Source organism: Pristiophorus japonicus, chromosome 11 (assembly GCF_044704955.1).
Source record: "Pristiophorus japonicus isolate sPriJap1 chromosome 11, sPriJap1.hap1, whole genome shotgun sequence".
NCBI lineage: Eukaryota > Metazoa > Chordata > Chondrichthyes > Pristiophoridae > Pristiophorus > Pristiophorus japonicus.
In genome coordinates this window covers 131,159,434-131,178,369 of record NC_091987.1, presented here as the reverse complement: position 1 = coordinate 131,178,369, position 18,936 = coordinate 131,159,434, and the positions used below count along the sequence as shown (strand labels likewise).

Here is an 18,936-nt window from a genome sequence, read left to right as displayed (position 1 = left end):
TCCGTATCAGTTCAGCTCCTTAAAAGAGCCTCCGGATTTTCCTGCCTCTTCTGATTGGCGAGCTACTCCAAAATGCTAATGAGGATGGACCCCGAAAAGAGTTCGGGCCTCTGAGTGCTTCCATTAGATGGACTAGTACGTTGCGCCACTGAGGTGGTCACTAGAACATTGAGCTTCAGATGTCAGTGCTGGGGAATGGGACACTTTAGTTTCTACATGTGCCACATCCAGTTTCACTGTCAGGCAGACCCAGATCAGATTTGGACTGGGTCAGACCCAGAGTAATCCCTCTACTTTGTGCCAGCAACGTGCCCTTTTGCAGTAGTATAAAAAAAAAAAAAATCCAATGCTACGCTTCTCGGCCTTTTGGCTAAGATCAAGTGTAGTACCGTTTCTGACCAGCCACCATGACCTCAGGGTGGTTCCTCCCTGGTCAGGAAGGTATATGCTTGCATTTTTGGAAACAGGAGGTGGGTGGGGAGGGTTGACCCATCTACCTCCACGGAGGTGTGTGGGGGACCTGACCCATCCACCTCCATGGCACGAACCTGGTATTGCAGTACTTCCAGGAACGGTGCAGTGGCTCTAGGCCTTTTGGCCAAGAGCATTGGCGCAGAGTGATCCTTGGCATGTGCAAGGTGACCTCTGGCGTTTGTGATTTGACAAAGAATTGGAACGATTGGCTACGAATTTAAAAAAATAAATAAATAAATAAATAAAAAAATCCAATGATACGCTTCTCAGCCTTTTGGCTAAGATCAAGTGTAGTACCGTTTCTGACCAGCCACCATGACCTCCGGGTGGTTTCTCCCTGGTCAGGAAGGTATATGCTTGCATTTTTGGAAACAGGAGGTGGGTGGGGAGGGTTGACCCATCCACCTCCACGGAGGTGTGTGGGGGACCTGACCCATCCACCTCCATGGCACGAACCTGGTATTGCAGTACTTCCAGGAACGGTGCAGTGGCTCTAGGCCTTTTGGCTAAGAGCATTGGCGCAGAGTGATCCTTGGCATGTGCAAGGTGACCTCTGGCGTTTGTGATTTGACAAAGAATTGGAACGATTGGCTACGAATTAAAAAAAAAAAAAAAAATCCAATGATACGCTTGACCCATCCACCTCCACGGAGGTGTGTGGGGTGGCTTGACCCATCCACCTCCATGGCACGAACCTGGTATTGCAGTACTTCCAGGAACGGTGCAGTGGCTCTAGGCCTTTTGGCTAAGAGCATTGGCGCAGAGTGATCCTTGGCATGTGCAAGGTGACCTCTGGCGTTTGTGATTTGACAAAGAATTGGAACGATTGGCTACGAATTAAAAAAAAAAAAAATCCAATGATACACTGAAATGTTTGCGCAGGTTAAGCTTAATAGCAGTAAGGCGTGGTTCTCGGCCTTTTGGCTAAGATCAAGTGGAGTACCTGTTGATTGGGCATTCATATGAAAATCGACTGACTGCAGAAACTCGTTTTTCCAGTTTTGCTGGCTCTGGCCTTTGGCTTGAGCCAGGCGCCAATTGGAGAGAGGAGACAAAATCTGCATGTTGACTAACGATTCGACGGGCCCTTGGGCCTGTCAGGGGGCGGACACGGAGGTCCGCCCGTGCCCCGGACTGGGGAAACGAGAGAATGAAGGCTTCGGCCAAAACTCACAGCGAAAGGAGGAACCTGCAACCCGGATGGCGGCCAACCGAGCGGCGAACCAGGGAGTCCGAAACACCATCCGAGTGACGGTAAAGAAAGTGGAAGGACAGACAATGATCAACCGGGAACTTTTCGTGAAGAAACTCCTGCTGGGAACATGTGGCATGAAACTCGCCGACGTCTTCGCCTTGCAGGACCTCCCGAAGAGAAGTTACTTCGATGTGACCTTCAGAACCGTCACCCTCTGCCTGAAGTTCCTGAAGGGTTTGAAGGAGGCGAGTGAACCGGTGCGCTCAGTGCTAACTTGGGAGCCGCTGTTCACCCTCCCGTCGCAGCGAAGACGCACTATCACAGTGCAAATGTTCGACCCCCACATCCCCGTCATAGATGTGCTGACTTTCCTCAACAGGTTTGTCGATGGGGCAGGAAGCAGCAGTGACGTGAAAGACGGGTACGGAATATGGACCAGCAAGCGCCAGATCCAGGCCACCTTGAAGGTGGACGCCAGCGGAACCATCCTGCACCCACCCTCCAGCTTTTCCATCGGAGGAAGCCGGGGCTACATGGTGTACGCTGGCCAACCCAACGTGTGCCGCACCTGCGGGAAGGCAGGCCATGTGGCGGCAAGCTGCAAGACGGTCATCTGCCGAAACTGCAAGAACGAGGGCCACCAGTCAAAAGACTGCAAGGAGACCAAGTGCTGCAACCTCTGTGGTCTGGCTGGGCACCTTTACAAAAACTGCCCCAAACGCAATCGCAGCTATGCGCAGACAGCAAAGAACTTTGCACCAGAGGAGGAGGAAGCTGACGGACACAACGCGCCAGAGGAGAGCCACACCCTCCCCCCGACCATGAACTCGGGACAAGACGGCGAGGAAGAGAACACTGCTACCGCGAGCTGCGAGCCACCAGCAGCCAGCAGCGAACCTCGCCCCCAGAGCACCGAACCCAGAGACGAGCTGACATCAGACGAGGAAGCGGAATGGCAGATAGTCGGGAAAAGGCGCAAGGCCAAGAGGCGACCACCAAGCTCGGCAGAAACCAGCGACGGCAGCTTGTCTGATGAGGAAAAGTGCCACCGCCTGAAGAAGAGGCAATGCGCCATCCCACGGCCACGGAAAAACGGGAGCAGGGAAGCGACCAACACAGCCCTGCCCCAGGAACCAGAGAGCAACAAAGGTCCCAGCGCACACGAGCTCCGGGAAACCGGGAGCGAAGGAGAAACCAACGCAGACCAGCCTCGGGATAACGGGAGCAGCGAAGTGCCCAGCACACCCCACCTCCGGAACACCGGGAGCGACGCAGCGGTCGACGCACACCAGCTCGACACCGCCGCGACTGACGAAAAGGGGGAACCACCAACACCAGGCGAGGACACTGCAGAGAACATTGAGGACTTAATCGCAGAACTGCAACAGTCCCCTGGTCAAAACATCCCCACAGCAGAGGACGATGATGACCACGCCACCCCAGGTGCAGTAAATGTTGAATTTGATGTAAATAGTAATAACTTAGACATGCTGGAAATCGCCATTGTGGAATATGAAGCAACTGAAAACGGTTTACCTGAAATTGAAAACGATGTATCTGAACTGCAATGTATGTAAATGTAAAACATAGCTTAAAAATGGATTTAAAAATTGCTAGTATTAACGTGCGTAGCGTGAAATCGACTACGCGATGTGTTTCCACCTTGGGGTACCTCGCCAAGGTCAAAGCGGACCTGCTGTTCTTGCAGGAGTGCGGCCTGCCGCACTTCAGCAGTTACCGGCAGTGGTCACGATGGTGGACCCATGGACCATCCATTTGGTCAGGGGGCAACGACAGCCGAGCTTCCGGCTTGGGCATTCTGCTGCGGGGAGGCCACTTCACCATCACCGAAGTTAAGGAGGTGGTGGGCGGCCGCCTCCTCGTAGCAGATGTAATGTACAAAAACTCCCCTCTCAGGTTAATTAATGTTTACGCTCCAGCTGTGAAGAACGAGAGGCTGGCCCTCTTCCAGCAGCTCCCACTGTTACTGGCAACGTCCAGACCGGTCATTCTGGGTGGTGACTTCAACTGCATCATCGATGCGGCTGGACGATCCAGCAGAGCCGACAGCAAACTGGACGCCACGTCCAAACTCCTGATGGATGCGGTAAAAGATGCCAAGCTGTGCGACGTCTTCAGCAACCCTGCAGACGGAACACCACGCAGATACACCTGGTCGAGACCAGACGGGTCCGTCCGTTCCAGAATTGACTTCCTGTTTGTGTCCCACACGCTCAAGGTCAGATCCAACGACGTCACGCCGGTGTTCTTCTCTGGCCACTGCCTCCTACTGGCTGACTGTCACATGCAGGACAACCAGAAAGTTGGCAGAGGGATATGGAAGCTGAACGTGAAACTGTTGACTCGGGAAAACATTGAGGAACTCAAGAGGGATTACAAAGGTTGGAGAACCGTAAAACCCCTCTGCGATTCCCCGATGCGCTGGTGGGAAACAATCAAGACGAACATCAAGAGGTTCTTCATCCTCAAAGGTGTTCAGGAGGCGAGAGGGAGACAGAGGGAATTATCCCGACTCCAGACAAATATGCAAAACCTGCTCCTGCTGCAGTCGATGGGGGTCGATGTCGCGGAGGAACTCGAAGAGGTGCAGGGCCAGCAAGCCTCGCTCTTTGCCTCGGAGTCCTCTAAGATCATCTTCCGATCCAGAGTCCGCTCCGTCGAGCAGGATGAGACGTGTTCGCGTTTCTTCTTCCAAAAGGTACACAGGGGGAGCTCTGTGATCACCAGCCTAAAGGAAGAAGACGGTTCTGTGACGTCTTCGCAGCCTGACATGCAGCGGATCAGCGAATCCTTCTATGCCAGGCTGTACGACGTCAAGCCCACAGACCGCGCGGCCTCCCAGTCTTTCCTGTCGTCTATTTCGGAGGTCTTAGACGACGGTAAGCGAGAGAGTCTGGACCACCCGCTAACTCTGGACGAGCTGACAAAGGCCGTCCGGTCCTTCGAGACGAATAAAACTCCCGGAAGCGATGGCTTACCGGTCGAGTTGTACTCGGCTCTGTGGGACTGGATAGGCCCGGACCTGCTGGAAGTGTACGGAGGTATGCTTCTGGCCGGCAGCATGTCAGAATCGATGAGGAAAGGCATCATCACCCTCATCTACAAGCAGAAGGGGGAGAGGGAGGAAATCAAAAACTGGCGGCCCATTTCGCTGCTCAATGTGGACTACAAGATCCTGTCAAAGGTCATCGCCAACAGGGTCAAGTCTGCTCTTGAGCTGGTGATTCACCCGGACCAGACCTGCGCTGTCCCCGGCAGGAAGATCTCTGATAGCCTCGCGCTACTCAGAGATACGATCGCCTACGTGCGGGACAGGAGGGTGAACACCTGTTTAATCAGCTTGGACCAGGAGAAAGCCTTTGACAGGATATCGCACACGTACCTGATGGACGTGCTCTCCAAAATGGGGTTCGGGGAGGGCATCCGAAATTGGGTCAAACTGCTCTACACAGACATCAGTAGTGCAGTTCTAATCAACGGGTGGGAAACTCAAAGCTTTCCAATTAGATCTGGAGTCAGGCAAGGCTGTCCTCTGTCGTCTGTCTTGTTTGTGTGTTGTATCGAGCCCTTTGCCGAGTCCATCAGGAAGGACGCGGGCATCAGAGGGGTGACGATCCCAGGCAGCGGAGGCGCCCAGGTCAAAACCTCGCTGTACATGGACGACGTCGCCGTCTTTTGCTCGGACACGCAGTCGGTCCGCAGATTGCTCGCAATCTGCGACCAGTTTGAACTGGCCTCGGGAGCAAAGGTCAACCGCACCAAAAGCGAGGCCATGCTCTTTGGTCACTGGACCGACCGAGCCTCCATTCCCTTCACCGTCAAGCCAGATTTCCTGAAGGTGCTGGGAATATGGTTCGGAGCGGACGGGGCGTGCGCCAAAAACTGGGACGAGCGCATTGCCAAGGTCAGACAGAAACTGTCATTTTGGGAGCAGCGCTCCCTTTCCATCACAGGCAAGAACCCGGTCATCAGGAGCGAGGTGCTCTCGGTGTTGTTGTACGTGGCGCAGGTCTGGCCCATCTCACGCTGCAGCGCCGCGGCAGTCACCCGAGCCGTCTTCCACTTTGTCTGGAGATCCAAAATGGACCGTGTCCGCAGAGACACGATGTACAAATCTCTGGACAGTGGAGGAAAGGACGTTCCGAACGTGGCCCTCATCCTGATGGCCACCTTTGTGTGCGGCTGCATCAAGCTATGCACAGCCCCCCAGTACGCAAACACCAAGTGTCACTACGTGCTGAGGTTCTACCTGTCCCCATTGTTGAGAAGGATGGGTCTGGCCACGCTGCCGCGAAACGCCCCCACCAGTTGGACCATGCCTGTCCACCTGTCCTTCGTGGAAAAGTTCTTCAAAAGAAACCCCTTTGACCACAAGGCCATCAAACAGTGGTCAGCACGTAAGGTCCTGGACGCCCTCCGAAAGAAGGAGACGGTGGACCCTGTCGGGTGGTTCCCTGAGCGGACTGTCGAACTTGTTTGGCAGAACGTCTCATCGCCAAAGCTTACACACAAGCACCAAGACGTAGCTTGGTTGGCGGTGAGGGGGGCCCTACCCGTCAGAGTGTTCATGCACAGCCGACGCCTCAGCAGCACAGCACGGTGCCCCCGGGCCGGCTGCGGGGCGGACGAGACTGTCACCCATCTCCTTCAGGATTGCGCCTTTGCAACGCAGGTCTGGAAAGAGATGCAGTGGTTGCTGTCGAGGTTCATCCCAAGCAGCTCCGTAACACAGGACTCTGTGCTCTACGGGCTGTTCCCAGGGACACACACCGAGACAGACATCACCTGCTGCTGGAGGGCCATCAACTCGGTCAAAGACGCTCTTTGGTCTTGCCGAAACTTGCTGGTCTTCCAGAACAAGGAGATGACCACGTCCGCATGTTGCAGACTGGCGCAATCCAAGATCCAGGAATACGTGCTGAGGGACGCACTGAAAATTGGTGCAGTCGCCGCAAAGGCACGGTGGGGTAGGGCCACAGTCTAAAACCCTTCCGCCACGGAAAACCCGGGGGCAGAAATCAGCAGCAAACTCCCTCGGGCTGTATTTGTATTTGTATTTATAATTTACACTTTGTGTACATAGAGCACCAAACCTGTAAACATCAATGTAGTGCCATGTACAATGTAAGGTGTGTTATGAAATGCAAGTCTGAAAAGAAACAATGTAAATGTACCATCACCCATTCCGGGCTCTGTATTGTAACACATGAAATGTAATTTGTGTCAATGTACCACAATGTACCCTGTTTATTGTACTGAATCGCAGTTGAACAGAAAAACGAGAAATGTAACGAACGAAACTGCCGTCAACACCCAGATGTATTTTATGGGATTGCTGACCGCAGTGAAATGTAATGAAATGCCATTGAATGTACTGTACAGATTCTTTTTATGAATAAAGTATATTTTGAAATAAAAAAAAAAAATCCAATGATACATAGGGGGCCTGAAATTGGTGAAGGCCAAGGCCTGCCCAAGTGTCGTCCAAAGGACCGCCGCTGGCCGCCGAGAGACCGGACAGTACTTTGCCAGGAAGATTCCTCTAAAAGAGATGGCAGTACCGGCTGCCGGCCAAATAATGGCTTGTGCGTCAATTTGGGCAGCAGTGGGCAGGAGCTCTCAATCTCGTCAGCAAATGTGATTGCCGCCCAAGTGCCGCCGAGGATAGAGTTGGGCCCAGGGAGGGTAGAAGACCTGAAAATGAAAATCATCACCAAAGAAAAACACTGGAAGTCCTTCAGGGGAGTCCATACAGGTAAGACGCTATAAAAAAATAATGAAAAGATGTTCACTAACCTTTTTTTGCAGGTCTTCGTACTTACCGTCAGGGTTAGACCTGCTTCCACGCAGCGTTCCTTCACGTGCTGCCGCCGACTCCCGCACGCACCAATATGGCAGCTTGGCGGGAGGACACTTGGCCACCAGAGTTCATCAGTGGGCGGTTCCCAGCGGTACTCCCATCCTGCCGGCTGCAGCCTGAGTGGAAACTGGCACACAGGGGAGACTGGCAGCAAAACTCGGTGGCAGTCAGTGGCATCCGGCGGCAGTGGGTGGTCAGGCCACCAATTTCAAGGCCAGGGTTTCTTCCAAATAAGAATGCCGGGCAGGTGTCATTTGTGCTGAGTTATGGGCAGCTTTTCGCTGTGCTCCCACACAAATGTGACAGACCAACTCATTTCACATAAGACCCAAACAGCAAGCAGACAGAAGTTAGAAATTCAGAAATTTATAGCTGAAGAATTTTTGCCAGAATTTAAAAAATTTGCTGTTAGTAATTTAATTTGGGGTTTGAAAAGGCAAATGTTTTATTGATGCAGTTGTTCTGCCAGAGACTATAGAAATGTACTGGCACAGGTGACAGGAAATACATCATATGATGTATTTTTCTCATTTGCACGGCTTCATAATATGCCCACCTGATTTCCAGCAGACCATTTGACTGATTGGCTGGAATGTTCTGGGGGGTCAGGTGGGAAAGTGTTTTTTTCCCCAGCGGGTCGAGACCCTGCTGTGAACCTGCCGCCACACGCCTTTCCCCGATTTTGGGTCTATCAGCGCTGAGCAGACTAGACATGTAATGGCGGATCACCCAATTTAAGTTAATATGTCCTTGCTTAGAGATCATTAAGAATACATTTGAGCCTACTTTTTGATTTTATGTGCTCACTCACAGGGTCTTCGCTGCTCGGGGATCACGTATGTCAAGCTGAGGTGGGAGTTGAATGACCATTGAATCAGCTGTTGAGTTGGCAACTTCAAATGTATAGTAAAAGCTCCAACCTTACAGAGATATCTTCCCTCAGACACAAGCTCTTCCTCTTTGCATTTCCACAACAGATTCACTATGCTGCAAGTCTTTATGCAAGTCAGCTTTTTATCGCCTTTCAGTCCCATTAATTTCTCCAGTACTATTTTTTTACTAATACTAATTTCTTTCAGTTCCTCATTCCTGCTAGATCCTTGGTTCTCCACCATTTCCAGGAAGTTTTTTTGCATCTGCTTCCATGAAGACAGACACAAATTATTGGGGATGAAATTGCCCCTATTATAGCCCCTTTAGTGCCTCTGGGGGGCGCTAACGGGGCAGAGGAGACTTTTCGCCCGGGGAGGAGGTCACTATCGCCTGCCGGGAAATTGCCCGGGAGTTTGCAGAGGCGCTGTCACGGGTCGTGAGGTTGGCATGAGCGGATGTCAACGCCAGCTTCGCGGGCAATTTCACCCACACGTTATATGTTTAATTTCTCTACCATTTCCGTATTCTCCATTATAATTTTTCCTGTCTCATCCTGTAAGGGACCCACATTTACTTTCACTAATCTTTTCCTTTTTACATACCTATAGGATCTTTTACAGTCTGCTTTTATGTCTCTCACTTATTTAATCTCATAAAGGTTTCAATGTTTGACACCGCATTAACAGAAACTTTACATGAACATTGCATAAAACACCCAAGTACCTACCCTTGTGTATTGTTAGTTGGTATGATTGCACTAGGATGAGTGTGAGGGGTGGCTAATGAGATGGGGATATGATAATGTAGGTAGAGGGGGATGGGTGGAGTTGCAAGGTAAGTTGGTGTGAGAAGGATGTTCAGGAGTAGGGTAGGGTAGGCAGAGTGATGGGGTTGTGATGAGAGGCTCAGCAGGATGAAGTTGAGTGTGGCTTTATACTAATGTTTTGTGTTCTACTGAGACCATTGAAAGGTTTGCACTACTGCAGCCTGTCCTCCTGACATAATCCCTGCTTGTGCCCTCCTATGCAATGTGCAACCAGGCTGCGTTGATCTCCTGGGGAGGTCTCTTCCACCCATGGGAAGGGAAGAGGACCTCCCTGTGTGCTGTGATACCCTCCATAAACAAATAGAGGGCATCATGGGAGAGCCTGGATGCAGCCCTGTACCTTTGTGCAGTGCTTGTCAGATCAATGCTGTAAAACACTGACAGCACAACTGTCAAATTAAAGTTGGCCACGGTCCCTTTAAGGAAAACGGCTGATGACATGTCATCAAATGACTTCACCAGACCCACTTCTTCTAATTGGCCGGGAAATGTGCTGGGTGGGCTTAACAAGCCCCATCAAGGGAAATTCATTTCAGACAGTGGGGGTCAGGACCCACCACTGACGTCGTCCACCACGGACCCGCCAATGTTAGTAAAATCCTGGCCATTGTGACAGATTCTCACCCAATTTCCAATGGACCATTTGACCACTGTGACAGGTTCTCACCCGATTTCCAGTGGACCATTTGACTCATTGTGATAGGTTTCCACCCCATTTCAAGCCCCTGCCCATTTTGCCACTCTAACCTGAGAGGAAGTTTGGCCCAATGATTTTCATTTCAAGTGCAAGAAAATAAACCTATTTTACTCAGGGTCACAAACAACTCTGCAGTCTAAAAACAACAGTTGGTGATAGCAGTGGATGAATTGACACAGCTGTATGTCATGCCCCTATCCACTATTTTTTAGTGGGGGCAGCAACCCGTTTTATTTTTAAATTGGTTAAAGATCCCATGATATTATTTTGAAGAAGAGCAGGGGAGTTATGTCTTCAAAATCAACACCTATAAACAAATGATCTGGTCATTTATCTCATTACTATTTTTGGGAGCTTGCTGTGCTTAAAATCGACTGCTGCATTTCATAAATTACAACAGTGACTACACTTCAAAAGTAATCAATTATTGTAAATTATTTTGGGACGTTCTCAGGTTGTGAAAGATGCTTATGTAAATGCAAGTCTTTTCTTCTTTCTTAATAAATTTAAGGATACTTGCAATATCTGCATCCAGTTAGAAAAACTTCTTCAGGGCCTCTCCCACTTTGCTACCGTAACTTTGGCAGGCGTTTGGCGAAAATACCATTTATGCATCTAAACAGGGTTTTTGCCAAACTTGTATGGCAGCAGAGTGGAATAAACCTCGAGTAAACTCAGAATCCCACCTGCACTTTCAGTGTAGATCTTTGTTTCCACCTGTCATGAGGTCTATATTCAGATCTGTTTTTGAGTTGACACTTTTTTGGGGGGGTGGGGGTGGTGGTGGGGGCGGTTAGGGACGGGGAACTGTGTCTGCCAATGAAATGGTTGGCTAGCTTTTGCTACTTTTCTGGGTTGGTTTGCATGAGAAAGTCACATGTAGAACTATTCAAACTGATGGGTGCTTCCTTACACATGATAGAGTGATTGCCTCCTAAAAAAGATCGAGGACACTAACTAAGAGGATTTGAGCCTTCCAGGAGCACTGTGTACTTGTATTTCAGCAGAAACTCAGTCAAGCAGGAATGCCTTCAGCAGTCAGTGACCACCAGTAGGAGGACTGTAATTGGAGAAAGGCTGCTCACCTCTTATACAACAAATTAGATGCCAGTTGTGCTGTGTTGAAGTGGGGAGATTGAGGATGAGCCATTTATGGGGTTCTCAATATTGAAGGATAAAATCGAATAACTCCAAGCTTCTGTAAATGTAATCAGTGATGAGCAAGGGGAAAGATCCATAAAGAACAAAATGAATGATAGCAATTGATCGAACAGAAAAAGAAAGGGATGAATGCACTGGAGAATCATCTGGTAGCATGAGCACACAGCTCGCCAACAATTCAACTCTTGGCCTGACTGTCGGAGATTAACTCAATGCATGTAACTTAAACTGAGTGCCTCATCATCGTAGAATTTAGCAAATTGAATTTAAGTATATCATCAGGATGAATTGTGCAGTCGAGGAGACATTGGTGTTGGAGCTTCAAAAGTTGGAACAGAAATTCAAATAGACTTGAATGTCCTTGTCTTTCACTGAAAGCCTCCCATTGGACCTTGCCATTCCCCTCCCAGCCTCCTTTAACGATCATGGGGTACTTAAAGAACTCTTAGCTGAGGTTACAGTCATTCAGTTCTCTACAGAACATGAGCAGATTTTGGGGGTTGAAAGTGAGAGTTCCATAATTTAAATTTATCACCATATGGCCTGTACAACACATGTAGCTGCTCAATTAGTGCAGGCTAAAGAAAGGACACAGATGGAGGAGCAGAATAATTTAATTATGATACCTTTATTAGAGTTACTAATTATATATTTAAAAAAATGAACTTGCATATATATATCAAGGATGATATCAGAACTGAGACGCATAACTATCGGGATAAACTGAACAGGCTAGGGCTCTTTTCTATAGAAACGAGAATGCTGAGGGAGGACCTGATAGAGGTCTTCAAGATTATGAGAGGGTTTGATAGAGTGGCCGTACAGAAGATGTTCCTACTTATGGGGAGTCCAAAACTAGAGGCTGTAAATATAAGATAGTTACTGATAAATCCAATAGGGAACTCAGAAGGAACTTCTTTACCCAGGAGGAGCAGTTGAGACAAATAACACAGATGCATTAAGGGAAAGCTAAATAAGCACCTGAGGGAAAAAGGAATAGAAGGTTAAGCAAATCAGGATTAGATGAAGAAGTCTGGGAGGATGTTTGTATGGAGCATAAATGCTGGCATAGACCAGTTGGGCCGAATGGCTTGTTTCTGTGCTGCAGACTCAATGTAACTCAATGTAACACCTTTCATGTCCTCAACGCATCTCAAAGAACTTCACAGCCAGTGCAAAGTGTAGTCGCTGCTGTAATGTAGGAAAACATGGCAATTAATTTGCACACAGCAAGGTCCCACAAACTGCAATGAGGTAATGACCAGATCATTTGTGTCACCGAGAGAACTCTCCTTCGAATAGTACTGTTGTGTATTGCTCTGGTACAATAAATGTATGATAAGTACAATGATGCACCACAGAGGGCACTGTAGTGGGAGACCTGAAAGTACCTGCACGAGGCAGTATAAAAGGCTGCCCACCACACCTGGAGGGCACTCTGGAGATGTTCAATAAAGGACTAAGGTCACAGCAGTTAGATCAACACCAGACCGTGTGGAGTCAGTGATTTGTGTGCTACATACACCACATTGGCAACGAGAAAGCGGACGAACTCCACGCAACCATGGCTACTCTGGGCTCGCTAAAGGATTTTACCGTGGGCAATGATTGGGAGGCCTTTACGGAAAGGCTCGAGTACTACTTCACAGCAAACGACCTGACGGGGAGCACGGACGCAATGAGAGAGAAGTGTAAGGCGATATTGCTTTCCAGTTGTGGCGATGAGGTTTACTGTCTCGTCAGGGATTTGCTGGCACTTGGGAGCACCAGGGACAAGTCATATGAGGAGCTGACTGAACTCATTCATGACCAGTTGAAACCGAAGGAGAGCATCCTCACGGCCAGATCCAAATTTTACCATCGCTGCAGACTTGAGGACCAGGATGTCACCAAATATGCTGCGGACCTCAGGAGACTCGCGGCGCCGTGTGATTTTGGCGCACACCTTGACGAGGCCTTGTGGGATGTTTTCGTTATGGGGATTGGCCGTGAGGGCCTCCTTCACAAGCTGCTAGCCATGGAACCCACAGTCACCCTGACAAAGGCCATCACCGTCAGCCGGGCATATAGGACCTCGACTTGCAGTACCAAGCAAATGATCCACACAGTCTCGAACCCGGCAGGCACTGTCCACAGGATAGTGCCCACCACGGACAGAACTGCAGAACGTGGCTCTGCCCGGGGTAGAGAGCATGGATCTCGGGGTCCTGGAACTCCGAGTCCGCTGAGGGGGGCCAATCAAGCAGCACCATGCTGGCGCTGCGGAGGAAGCTATGGGGCTCACCGGTGCAGGTTTGGGGAGTACATGTGCAATACCTGCCTCGTTAAAGGCCATCTTCAGCGCATGTGTAAAAGAAATCAGACTCACTATGTGGTTGAGAAAATGGTGGATGATCCACTGTTCAGCGAGGAGCAGGCAGAAGAAGATGAGGGGTTAGGACTGTATACATGCACCAACAATTCGCCCCCAGTGATAATGGAAGTAAAAATTGACGAAGTCCCAGTGAATGTGGCAGTGGACACGGGATCGGGCCCGTCGTTGATGAGCCAGAGAACTTTTGAGAAACTGTGGGACAACCCGGCTGCACGACCCAAGCTGGTCCCGGTCACGGCAAACCTACACCAAGGAACTGATACCTGTTCTCGGCAGAGCGGATGTGCAGGTATCTCACGGGGGTGAGACGCACGGTTTACCGTTATGGGTCATTGCAGGCGATGGGCCAACGTTCTTCGGCAGAAGATGGATGGGAAAAGTCCGCGGGAGCTGGAAAGACTTCACTCCTCCACAGACTGCTGCTCCCCGGGTCCCCAAAGAGCTGGAGCTGCAACCTAAATCCACACACAGGCGACAGCAGCCCAGAACTCCTGACCTCAAGCCTCCATAGATGAGCAGACCCTGGAAGAACAAAGTTGCAGGTCAGCCTCCACCCTGGAAGAACAGGTATTGCTGAGGCGCGGGCCTATTGTTGGAGTGTGGGCCAGTGGGGCACTGCGGGCGAGAAGCAGAAGGCCCATCGATGGCCGGTGGATCGGGGGGGGGGCCCATGCAGCGGAACAAGCGGGCGCCGGCAGCGGCTGCGATGGTGGTGGCCACGGCGGATGCAGGAGAGGTGGCCACGGCGGCCGCAGGGGGGGCGACAAGTGTGGCGACAATGGCGGGAGCGGAGGCTGCGGTGGCGGCGGGCGCGACTCGGGGGAACGCGAGCCAGAGCGGTGGATGCGGCAGCAGGCTCGGAGCGACTCACCGGGACTGTGACTGATCGAGTCCAGACCGACTTCTGTAAGATGGGCCATTTTTTTTCTTCTCTCTCTTTTTCCCCTTTCCTGCTTCCTTGTTCCCTCTTCTTTCTTTGCCAGCGAGCTCAAGGTGGCGGTGAGCCTCGTGGCAACGGAGCTCTGCAGACAAAAGCCAGCAGAACACCTAAGATGGCGGCACCTCGTGGGAAGCCACAAGATGTCGTCTTAAAAGGGAAATGCTCCCGGGAGTGTTAAAAGGGCGTTACACCATTGGCGGTTCCCACGTAAAGACTTTTGTAAGGCAAGAGCGAGTCTAAATGTGCCATGTAAATGTAGGATGATGGATTTATGATAAGTATTAATATTTTAATGCTGGATGGTTACCGTGTTTAAAATAATGGATATGAACTGCGAATTATGATAAGAGATTATATTTCAATGCTGAATGGTTACTGTGTTTAAAACAATGGATATGAATTACGAAACATGATAAGAGTTAATATTTCAATGCTGAATGGTCACTGTGCTTGAAATCATGGACATGAATCACGGGAAGAGTTGATACCACGAGGTTCAAGGAAAAGGGACATGGATCCATGGGCTAATATGATTTTCGATTTAGGGGATTCAAGCAATGGCTATTTGAACTGGAAGGGGAGTGAGATGTTGTATATTGCTCTGGTACAATAAATGTATGATAAGTACAATGGTGCACCACAGAGGGCGCTGTGGTGGGAGACCTGAAAGTACCTGCACGAGGCAGTATGAAAGGCTGCCCACCACACCTTGAGGGCACTCTGGAGATGTTCAATAAAGGACTAAGGTCACAGCAGTTAGATCAACACCAGATCGTGTGGAGTCAGTGATTTGCATGTTACATACACCACAAGTACCATGGGATCTTTTATGTTCACCAGAGAGAGCAAACTCGGTTTAACATCTCTTCCAAAAGACAGAAGTGTTAGGCTAGATTGTGTGGGGTGAACCCAGAACTTTCCAAAATAAATTTAATGAGAGTAAAGGCAATAAAGGCATTCGGCAAGTGAGGATTGTCTGAATGTGTTGGGCTTGTATGGTTGTCTCTATGAGCACTGAGTCTGGAGCAACCGGCCAACAATAATTTGCATTTATATTGCATCTTTAACATAGTAAAATGTCCCAAGGCGCTTCAAAGCCCAAAGCATTATCAAACAAAATTTGGCATCGAGCCACATGAGGATATATATGGGCAGATGACCAAAAGCTTGATCAAAGAGATAGGTTTTAAGGAGTATCTTAAAGAAGAATAGTGAGTTAGAGAGGCGGAGAGGTTTAGGGAGGGAATTCCAGAGTTTCGAGTCTAGGCAGCTGAAGGCATGACCGCCAATGGTGGAGCGATTAAAATCGGGGATGCAAAAGAGGCTAGAATTTGAGGAGCACAGAGATCTCGGAGGGTTGTAGCGCTGGAGGAGGTTACAGAGATAACCCCACTAATTTGTAATAATACCTAGGTATTGCATTGTATGGAGCAGGAAGGCTACTAAAACGTCCAGATCCTCTTTCTACTTGTCCACTTTATCTGACTCCTCTGCTAACCCCTCCCACTGCAATGCAAATCTGGAGATTTCAGGAGGGTGCCAACTCCCCACTATCCTCCCCAATGCCAATAAATATCGATCATCCAACTCCCTCCTCTAAAGCTGTTTATATCTAATAATGTGTCCTAAATCTGCTGACCTCCTCCCCTGCTCTGCTGAAAAATCAACACCATTCTTGTCATTCTGAAGCATAACTAGGTCTAGGTACCTCTCTGTATGTCATCATCACCATAGGCAGTCCCTCAGAATCGAGGAAGACTTGCTTCCACTCTTAAAATGAGTCCTTAGGTGGCTGAACAGTTCACTACAAGAACCGCAGTCCCTGTCACAGGTGGGACAGATAGTCGTTGAGGGAAGGAGTGGGTGGGACAGGTTTGTCGCACGCTCTTTCCGCTGCCTGCGTTTGATTTCTGCATGCTCTCGGCGATGAGACTCAAGATGTTCAGTGCCCTCCCAGATGCACTTCCTCCACTTAGGGCGGTCTTTGGCCAGAGACTCCCAGGTGTCAGTGGGAATGTTGCACTTTTTCATAGAGGCTTTGAGAGTGTCCCTGTAACATTTCCTCTGCCTACCTTTGGCTCGTTTTCCATGAAGGAGTTCTGAGTAGAGCGCTTGCTTTGGGAGTTTCGTGTCTGGCATGCGAACGATGTGGCCTGCCCTGCGGAGCTGATCAAGTGTGGTCAGTGCTTCAATGCTGGAGATGTTGGCCTGGTCAAGGATGCTAATGTTGGTGCGTCTGTCCTCCCAGGGGATTTGTAGGATCTTGTGGAGGCATCGTTAGTGGTATTTCTCCAGCGACTTGAGGTGTCTATGTCAGTATGTATCTAAGTGCTGTATGACATAAGAGAACAATGATTCCAATAAAATGAATTAAAGAGGCGATAAATCCAAGTTAGCATGTGTTCGTTAAAATACGTGGCTAACAAATGTAATTACTAAAGCATCTCCCCAGACATAGTTCACAGTCAGGAATCATGGTTGAAATCTGTGAGAAGTGTTGTATGAAAATTTGAAGTGGATATTGGCGGAATATTTTCTGATTGCTTCCCGGCAAATTTGAACCAATCAGAAAAGCGTGCTGTTTTTGTGCGATGGAAACATTTAACAATGAGTTAGAAGCCCCAGGCCCCGAGTGTAGTGCATTGTTTGATGGATGTACTGGTCAGAGAATTTGTGTTATAATGGTTTGGTTGTGGAGGGGGGAAGGGCGTTTGGGAATGGTGGGGAGCGGGAGGGTTCTATTCTGTGGGGTCGGGAGGCACACTCCTGCTCCTCCTGGCTCCACATTCAGGTAAGTTAGGTATCTTCTTGGTTGGGAATCGTTCTGTACAGCTGGTTTCCCTAAGTGCAGCCCGCGATGGTCCTGGCTGCCTCATGGAACACCAATGTTGGAGTGGAGACCTCAAGCAGGCATTAGGCCACTTATTTGCAAATGCAAAGGGTCGAACGCTTGTTTCAAGTGTGGGCAAAGGCCTCTTGCTTGTCCTTATCCAAGATGGTACGCGGTGTACTTCTGGCCGGAGATGTCCATGCGCATGTTTTCTGCCATTTTGGTGCCTTAGTAGGCCGAGTAGTGCCTGAAATGGCTCAATTTCTAGGATCTTAAATATCAGAAAGTATTTGACAAGAGACTTGTGCCCCAAGTGAAGACTGTAACTTCCAATATGAAGCTGTAAAGTTGGATTAGAAACTGAGAGTTTTTACAAAAGGTGACAGCCCTGGCTAGGCAGCTGTGACCAACAGAGTGTCACAGGGATTAGCCCTTGTAGGACTGCTGCCTTTAATGTTAAAGAAAGGCTGCAGCAAGGCTACTGTAATAGAAAAGTCAATGTTGAAAGTTGATAGAAACTGTGTAGAAAGCTTGGTTTTCCAAGGATTACAGATATTATTCAAAGGTAAAAGGGACATTTAGGACTGAGATCAGGAAGTTCTTCTTCATATAGAGTGATCAACACTGGACTCCCAGATAGGGTAGTGAAAGTGAAAACTTTGGAAACAGTTGAGGAACCAGTAATGGGATGAAGGGGTTTGAAGGGGGGGGGGGGGGGGAGAGTGTTCCTGGATGAAATGAATTAAAATGGGCAGAATGGCTTCCCTCATCCATAAGCATCTTACAATCATAGAATCATAGAATAGTTAAGCACAGAAGGAGGCCATCCAGCCTATCGAATCTGTGCTGGCTCTTTCGTAGTTAGACCCACTTTCCCCATAACCCTTGCAATTTTTTCTCCTTCAAGTATTTGTCCAATTCCCTTTTGAAGGCTACTATTGAATCTACTTCCAGCACCCTGTCAGGCAGTGCATTCCAAATCTGAACCACTCATTGCGTAAACAAGTTTTTCCTCATGTCTAGTTCTTTTGCCAATCACCTTAAATCTATGCCCTCTGGTTAACGACCCTTCAGCTATTGGAAACAGCTTCTCTTTATTTACTCCATCTAAACCCTTCATGATTTTAAACACCTCGATCAAATCTCCTCTTAGCCTTCTCTGCTCTAAGGAGAACAACCCCAGCTTCCCCAGCCTATCCATGTAACTGGAATTCCTAATCCCTGGAGCCATTCTAGTAAAGTTCTTCCAAACCCTTTCCAAAGCCTTCACTAAAGTGTGATCTACAGTAACTTAGCAAATAGTTAAGCACCTTGGGACATTTTCCTACATTAATGTGTGCTATATAAATGCAAGTAGTTGTTATCGTAGTCAGTTCTGGGACAAATAGCATTGAAGTCAAAGTAGAAAAGCTAGGGGAATGGCAAAAAGTAACAGCCCTTATTTTCCATGGAGGCTGATCTGATCTACTATCATAACTTCTGCGGGAGATCGGCGGATCCCGGAGAAAGGGCGTAAATGGCTGAAAATGGACGGTTATGCCGAGGTAACGGTAGGAAATCGGGACAGCCTCCCTAGAAATTTAGCGCCAACATATTGATAAGGGATATCTTAATTTTGTTATTTATCCTCTTACCATGCAGATCTATCATATAAAGTCTGTGTTCACACCAGACCCTGTTCTAAT

General features: G+C 49.1%; 2 pseudogenes; both read left to right on the top strand.

Moving 5' to 3' along the window:
* Window positions 1–350: 350 nt before the first annotated feature.
* Window positions 351–585, top strand: LOC139276510 (U2 spliceosomal RNA; annotated as a pseudogene).
* Window positions 586–732: 147 nt separating this feature from the next.
* Window positions 733–967, top strand: LOC139276511 (U2 spliceosomal RNA; annotated as a pseudogene).
* The last annotated feature ends 17,969 nt before the right edge of the window (window positions 968–18,936 follow it).